Here is a 7,990-nt window from a genome sequence, read left to right as displayed (position 1 = left end):
TTCAATTTATTATTCGAGTTTTTAGGCTTTAGTATCTACTATTTTGCTTCTTTCTACTAAAATTTTAGAATAATGAATGATGAATTTCAATTTAAAATCAATGTATGCAATATTTTACTATTTCTATTTGATTGAATCATTTAAGAGGTAGTTTCATTATTGAATTTGAATAATGTTTACGCACACACTTCATTGTCTTTTTGTCTTGAATTTCTTTAAAATTTGGAGATATTCCCACGTTTTCTATGAATCTTCCCATTTCCACGTCCTTGTCCTGCAAACTTTTTGGAACATTACAAATAACTCAATACTACAATGAAGAAAAGATAATGGTGTTAATAAAATAACTTAATATTAAAATGAAAGGAAAAAAATGGTATAAATAAAATAACCTGGAAAAAAAGAAAAGATAGTGTAAAGAAAGTAACCCAGAATTATAAACAAAATAAGATCATGGTGCAATAAAAGAGAAGTGTAAATAGTGAAAAAAATAGGTGATAGAACAAGGATTGCACTATGAAGCAACAAATTCAACATAGAAAAAGATTATGACCACGACAAGAAAATGAGGAAATTTAAGAAACCATGAATTGTGGAAAAAATGATAAAATGATAAACTATGAAAATAAACTCCTGGAAGGTTGAGTAGGCTTTGCCCTTGTATCTAACAGACTGAAATCCAATACATAAGTTGAGCAGTAGCTCCAATATCCAGTGTCATGGTTGATTGATATAGTATAGTTTGATGGCAATAATACTACTATTTTTTTCGAACTTTGATATAATATGGTTTAATGGCAATAATACCACTATTTTCTTCAAACAAAGTTTGAGATAATGATAGATGAACTATGAATTTGTTGGGTTATAACATAGTGTGTTTCTTGGACTCATTATGTCCATAAGTGTCAGGTCCCCGAGACGAGGAGGGCGTGCCATGTGTGCGACGGGCGCTCGAGTCAGTTTTATGCGACGGGTGAGTCATCTTTGGTTATGTGCGACAAGTCGACTTATGTGATGACTGCACAAGTTCGGTTAAAGGTGACGGGGGAGCGCGCCTGACAATACGAAGAGAGGGAGCGTTCGGTTAAACACTCCTAAGAGAGTTGTGCAATGGTGTGACGAGTTGGACGAGCACGCCAGGCGATCCATGTGTCGGGCGCTCAAGTGGGCGCACAAGATGAGTCACTCGGAGAGTTGAAAAACTGGAAATGATATTTCATCTAAGTGTGGAGCGTCACAATGACGAGTTATAGGGAGAGTTGAGAAACCGAGATTGGACCGACATATGGAGGAGGATGCCCTGGGCGGGCCGACGTGCGGATGTGGACCTGAGATGGTTGGCCGACGAGTTAGTAGACATTTTCATGTGTGGATGTATGGTTGGCCTGGGATAGGCTAACCCACCTAAAACATGGATGAACACATATAAGTAAGGGGGGACAAATGGAGAGGAAGGAAACCGAGCAACAAAGCAAGGAAGCATTCTCAAGCATCCGAGCACTTGGCGAACGGACTTGGAAGAGCGAGAATATAAGGCCAAGGCAAGGTGCAGGTGGACGAAGAGCTAAAGTGTCGAGCCGAAGGAAAAAGGACAAGCTTGGATTTGCCATCTCGATATCGCCATATCTACTACTACTAAGCCAGCAGGTTGCCAATGCCAGTGCTGGGCCTCACTCAGAGACTACTCCACTTGGACTACTTGCTCGGCTGGGCTACTTGAGATAAACTATGTAGCATGGATAAGTTTTCACCTCTGATATTTGCCTATCTATGTCTGCTAGTGGATCCCCGGCTGCTGGATCCCTGGCTGCTTAGCTTGGATCTGGTCTGCCAACTTGAACTCCACGGAGGAAACATAGCCCTCGACCCTCTCCTCGAAACTAGACCTCGAAACAACCGTGGCCCTACACTTCCACCTCGATCCTCAACCCTTGACCTATAACTTGACATCACTACGCTGCAGAACTTTCCTACCTCAACTTGATGGGCCATGCATTATATATGAGGCATCCGTTGAGGATAGATCAGGCGCCATACACATAGTTTCATTCACGCTAGGATGGTTTTGACGGCCAGGGAAGTAGGTTGGGCTTGGAGATATATTGATTGATTGGACTTGATTGATTCACTTTGGGCAAGTGTGCACGAAGGGTGAGTTGTGGAACATGACAAAGAATTGGCAGAAACGGGCGAACAGGTTTCGGTAGGGCGCGACTAGGCAACAGGCTGACAGGCGACCCGAGCTATGCTGGGCGTGACCGAACAATGGGCGACCCAACTTGCAAGTGCGACTAAACGACCTGACCCGACTGGGTAGGTCTACACGGGAAGACAGAACCAGCGAGTTCCAACGACGAGCTTGGCAGAGGTGAACAGGTAGTTCTTAATGGGGTCGGGTGACCCTGCATGATAACAGGTGGGCACCTCTGCACGGTGCAACTAAGAAGATCTGCATGGAGGTTGGGCAACCCTACACGACAACAGGGGGTGGCCCTGAATAACGACATTGCAGGTGGGCAATGCGAAACGAGGGCGACCTGACTCGGTGAGGTGGGCGACCCAACACGAGCAGGTGAACTGTAGATTTTTGGGTAGTTTTGTTGAGGTGAAATTTGGAGTTTCCAGCAAAGGCCAACTTGTACTTGTATTTGTAAAAAGATTCAATTATTGTATTATCGGGCAGACTCTATAATTTGGGAGTTGTCCCTCCCATTTAAAAGAAAGTATTTCCACTGTGTAATGATAATTAGTAAGATTGAAGAAAGTAATTAAGTGTGGAATGTTAGGCGTATTCCGTACTCATAAGTATTGGTGAAAATAAAGTGGGTAGCGATGTCGCACTTGCCTATGTGCGATTGAAATACCATCGCCAGGATAAGAGTGTGACAGGTGGTATCAGAGCCCTGATTTGGAAAATGAAGGAAGACAGATACCACTACACTTTGTGACAGGTGGTATCAGAGCTCCTGTTTCCGCGAGGCTTTGATGATCAAATATTGAAGTAAAAGCAGAGGCTATACTTTGTAGCAGTTGATATCGGGTTTTGAAGCTTGATGATCGTTGAAAGTAAAGTAGGTATTGGAAACTTGCCAAATGAATGAAGATGGTAGAAAGGGCTTTTTAAAAGCTTGAAGACATGATAGATTATTGGAAAGATGAGACACAAAAGCGCTATGAAGCTCTTGTGCAAGAGTGGGAACTCTTGATACACATGGGGGACAAGATAGTGGACATGCAGAAGGACTTGGGCAATATTCATGGAAAAAGTATTGAACTCGATGAACTTGATGAGAAGATACTACAGGGTGACTGAAGACTCCAAGAACTCATGGATGCATGAGTTCGACTAAGGGAGAAAAGCACTGTGTTGCGGGCAAAAGTCAAGGGACTTGAGGAAGAAATCAAGAAGGACTTTCTTGGTCAAAAGCTTGTTGTTATAAAGCAAGATGAGCTTGATTACATTGACAGACTTGGAGACTATCACCGAGCCATGAAGGAATATGTTTAGATGATTGGGTCACTTCGAGTGGAAGAAGTCAATGTGTGCCAAGTAGGTGCATTTAAGCAGAACACGATGGAGGAGAAGCTTGATGGAACTCAAGCTAAACCAGGATTGAGTTGCTTAGATGAATCGAATAGGGAGCTGAAGTACCTTAAGAAGGAAGTCAAGTTGAAACATAAGTTGAAAGACTCTTCTGAGGTCGAGTTATTGAAGAAGGTTGCAGAGATAAGACGCAAGACAAAGCCTAGAGAGGATGGCAATGCCTTAAGGTTGAGTTTTATGCAGGCAACCGTACATGGCAAGAAGTTTTCTGCATTGGTTGACATGGGGGCTACACATAGCTTCCTTAGCAGGAAAGCAACAACATCTTTTGGGAAGAAAGCTGAAATGGGGAAAGAGTCAAGTGCTTTCAAAGCAATAAACTCTACCATGAAAGTTGTGACAGGTGTTTTGAAGGACACTCAAGTAAGAGTGGGTTCATGGTTTGGAAAGTTGGACTTGAGAGTGATTGACATGGATGATCATACTATGGTGTTGGGGTAGGATTTTCTGAAAGATGCACAAGCCATACCGATGGTGGACCAAGACATTCTCTTGATTACAGCTGGAGGACAAACTATGATGGTTCCGATGAATAGGAGGAGTTTCTTGGGATATAGACCAAGGATTGCTTCAATGACTTATATCCAAAGGATCCGAATGTGAAGCATGATTATGTGGAGCAAAGGGAACTTGGATGTATGACTCAAACAGCGAAGGAAAGGAAGATGATTGAATTTGTTGTGAGAGCTAGAGGGAAAGATGAAGGTGGAAAGGCATTTTCACACATCTTGAGACACTTGACAGGTGCATTTTCTATGGAGGAACTTCACCATGGAGTTGCTGATGAAGGAAGTCCGAGCACTTCTTCTAAGGCAGTGGTTGGGGAAGGTTATGCAGGTAGAAATCCGGCTAGCATAGTGGATTTTTGCATGTATGCCATGGGAATATACGACTTTTAGTTGACGAAAGAAAATCTTGAGAAGCTTGGCTATACACATGAGGAGGTTGTTGTTGTGCACAAGTACTTGAGGACGCAATATCAATCAAATACACAGGTGGATGAAAGCCATGGAGGCAACTTCCTAGCCCTTCTTTCTATATAGTTTGCCTCTCTGGCCCTTCTTTCTAGATAGACCTTGGAGATAGGTGTGTGCAGGGCCTCGATGCTTCAGGAGGACTACACCACCCTTACAAGGGGGCCTTGGAGTGTCAGGCGGAAAGAGTCGATAGTGCGGACACAACCAACCTCCCTAGGAGCCTAAGACTCTCTAGTGACAAACAAGACAAACAAGAGAAATCCTTCTCTAAACATGCATTTACTATATGAGAAATCAAGTATTTAGATCCTACCTATAGTCCAACGTTGTTGTAGCAGTCCAGCCCCGCTAATCCGGATGAGCTCCTCCTTCACTTTGAAACCTGCATCCACTAACAATCAAACGATTAAATAACACTTGATAATCTCATAAAATAAAACATATTTAACACATAGACCAAGGAGTACATGAAACAACTCATAAATAACAAGTTATTGAGAAGAATGAACTCATTTGCATTAATAGGAAACAAACGGAACAATTACAACCTGAGCCTTGGTGTTGTGCAAGTCCCTCCCAGGGTCCATCAAGAGTTCTCCTTTACTTTGACAAAGCTCACCCACTTCCAAATAGAACAACCAAAGATGGCAATCTCTCCTCACAAGCTTATAAATGGGAGTCCTAATTCCAGCAGCATCTACCCTTAGAAATGTTTAGCTTCCAACCTCTCCTCCTTCTGGCCCAATGCCTATATTTATAGTGGTCTAGAGGAAGTTATTCAGGTCCACCATCAATGGGATAATCCCCTCTTTGGATGGGATAGCTCCCTCATTGATGGGATAAGTTCCTATTTGGTAGGGGTACATGAACCATCTGGAGGCGCTCAATACACGTCGAACAACCTTCTAGAATGCTCTAGAAATGACCACAAGTAACTTTTTAAAGATGAAACTTGCGCATTTTGACCTTTACAGGGGTACGCACCTGCCCCTTTACATACAGAGCGTACAAGTACGTAGCTTTTGTGAACATTGGGTGCGTACCCGCAGGTAAGGTTGAGAGAACCTGCGTACCCAGAGATAAATACATTTATAAAGACTTCCTCTCTTTTTGGAGTTTGACATGGAGAGCAGAGGCATAATACTTGTCTAAGAGGATAGCATGACTGTTGATAGAGCCATACTAACTGTAAATAGTCATGGTGACATTTTTTAGTGTAACAGATTGCCCCCTAAAGTGCGAAGCCTGTAATAGATTAGGGTTTTGTATTATCTAGGAAGGGTGAAGCGCTTTATCATTTCAAGGATTATCTCGTGGAGAGCCTGGTCAGAACCTGCAATTTTCAACACAAAATACATGTATAAGATTATATCATCACTGAGGTAGGCATTCCCATACTCAGATCAAAACTTTAACTAACAGACTAACTACTCTGATACAGGAATGATCTTGTAGTACATCATAATCATAGACTTTTGTAGACACAGTATGGGCGCAACCATCTGTTTATGATTAGTCTACTTAGATAATGAATACAAAACTCCTCGCAGCCTGGATGGTGGAAACTAGATCCAGGGTCTTCATTTCTGCTTCCCGAATTGGTACGATTCTAGCCATGCGAATAAATGAGTTGATGTCGAACATGGTAGAAACCACTTGATTACCAGTCGATGATGTAAACTGTTAACAAGTGTGAGAGAGACCACCAGAAATGTCAATGGTTCTCAAAGTACCCAGTACAATCCATGAGATGTGAATGAATGAGTTGATGTCGAACATTTCACGGAATCCTTCGATCGAGAGTCAATGATGTAAACTGACGTCAAAGGCAAGAAACCTGCCATTGATGCATGCAGACTTCAAGGTACTGACGATTTCTAAGTCATCTCTCTAGATAATGTGTTGATGTCGATAGAAAGCGACCCGTTGCAAGCAAGCCCACAACACGAAATCATTGTTCAAGTTGAAGAAATGTTGCTGTAAGGACTGACTTAGGGATGGTCAAATGGATGACAAGTATTTTGCAAATGAAAGTTTTTCTTGCATACCTCTTGAACACATAACGACACGACAGATGGCTTGGTGATAAACGACTCAAAGTTAATCCCCGAAACCCGGCTGAAGACTTTCAAAGTGGTTTGATCAACTGTGAGGTAAAGGATTTCCCAACCCAGGGGAATGAAAAGTGTCGTGTCCAAGAGTGGTAATAAAGTTTCTTCTGAGACAAAAGATAACAAATAGGCTCATTCTTCTCTCTTTTCCCCCACCATTTCTGGCAAGTACCTCTTTATTTTTAACAAGCTTGAGGAGGATAACATATGCTTGATTATAAGCTCATCCTTCGGATGAGTCCAACCTAGTTTTGATTCGAACCCTAGGAAGGAGTGGTTCGTTCCTGTTTGTAATTGAACAGGTCCTTTACTGTGAAAATTTTTAACGAGCCCAGTATAGGAGAAACTTGGCGTTTTTCAATTTTAGAGAGTCTGAAAAACTTAAGAAGACTCCAGGTTGAACTTTTTCGTAAATTTGTGTCCCCCAAGCCCGAAAAAGTATAAAATAATACCTGGGAGAACCGCTTGATCTTGCGACCAAGGAGTACTTTCATGATTAGTGTCTCTGACCTGAAAAGTAAAAAGCAATCAAGGACACGTCGTTTTATTTCCGTATCAAGTTTGAAACGACAAAAACCCGACAATCTTTTCCTGATTTTACGGTCAGAAAAGAGCTATAAGGGGACCGTCTTTTAATTCTGTTTTAAAGAATGTAAAAGAAACGCTCGACGATCTTTTCATATTTTAGGAGTCAGAAAAGAGCTTAAAAGATGACTCTGACGTGAAAAATGATAATTTACCCTAAAGTCCCTTTGTCCTGCACAGAAACAACACATTACTCATACCTGTTTAAGATGGGCAAAAATTCATCGAAAATGTCCTTTCATGGTGAAAAATAAACAAATCTAGCATTTATTTATCCAAAAAACCTATAAAAAGACTTCTTACCATGTCATTTTTACCATTTTACTGTTGAGGTTGAGAAAATGACTTTTGACAAGAAACTTCCCGTGAAGATTGCGGAGAATCCGACCGTCAGAATCGAACGCCGTTTCACCAGGTATTCTACAACACCCCTCTCTTGTTTTTCATCCGTTTAGAATCTAGTTTTAAGTTTTTATTTGATTTTTTGGGGGCATTGGGGGTTTCAAAATGCGCCCTTCGGGGTACGCAGGTCATGCACTGCTGACCTGCGTACCCCGATATTTTCCCAATGGGAAAATTACGGGGTGTACGCACCCGGCCTTAAGGGAACCTGCGTACCGGTGCTCTGTCCCTAAAGGCCGGGGTGCGTACCCCGCAAAACACAATTTGAAACCCTTATACCTCCAAAATAAACCAAAATTTTTAAATTT

Source organism: Pinus tabuliformis, chromosome 3_2 (assembly GCF_031772625.1).
Source record: "Pinus tabuliformis cultivar Carrire ecotype Pingquan chromosome 3_2, CPIR1, whole genome shotgun sequence".
Lineage (NCBI taxonomy): Eukaryota > Viridiplantae > Streptophyta > Pinopsida > Pinales > Pinaceae > Pinus > Pinus tabuliformis.
The sequence above is the reverse complement of the archived record's forward strand: the minus strand, read 5'-3'. Positions refer to the sequence as shown.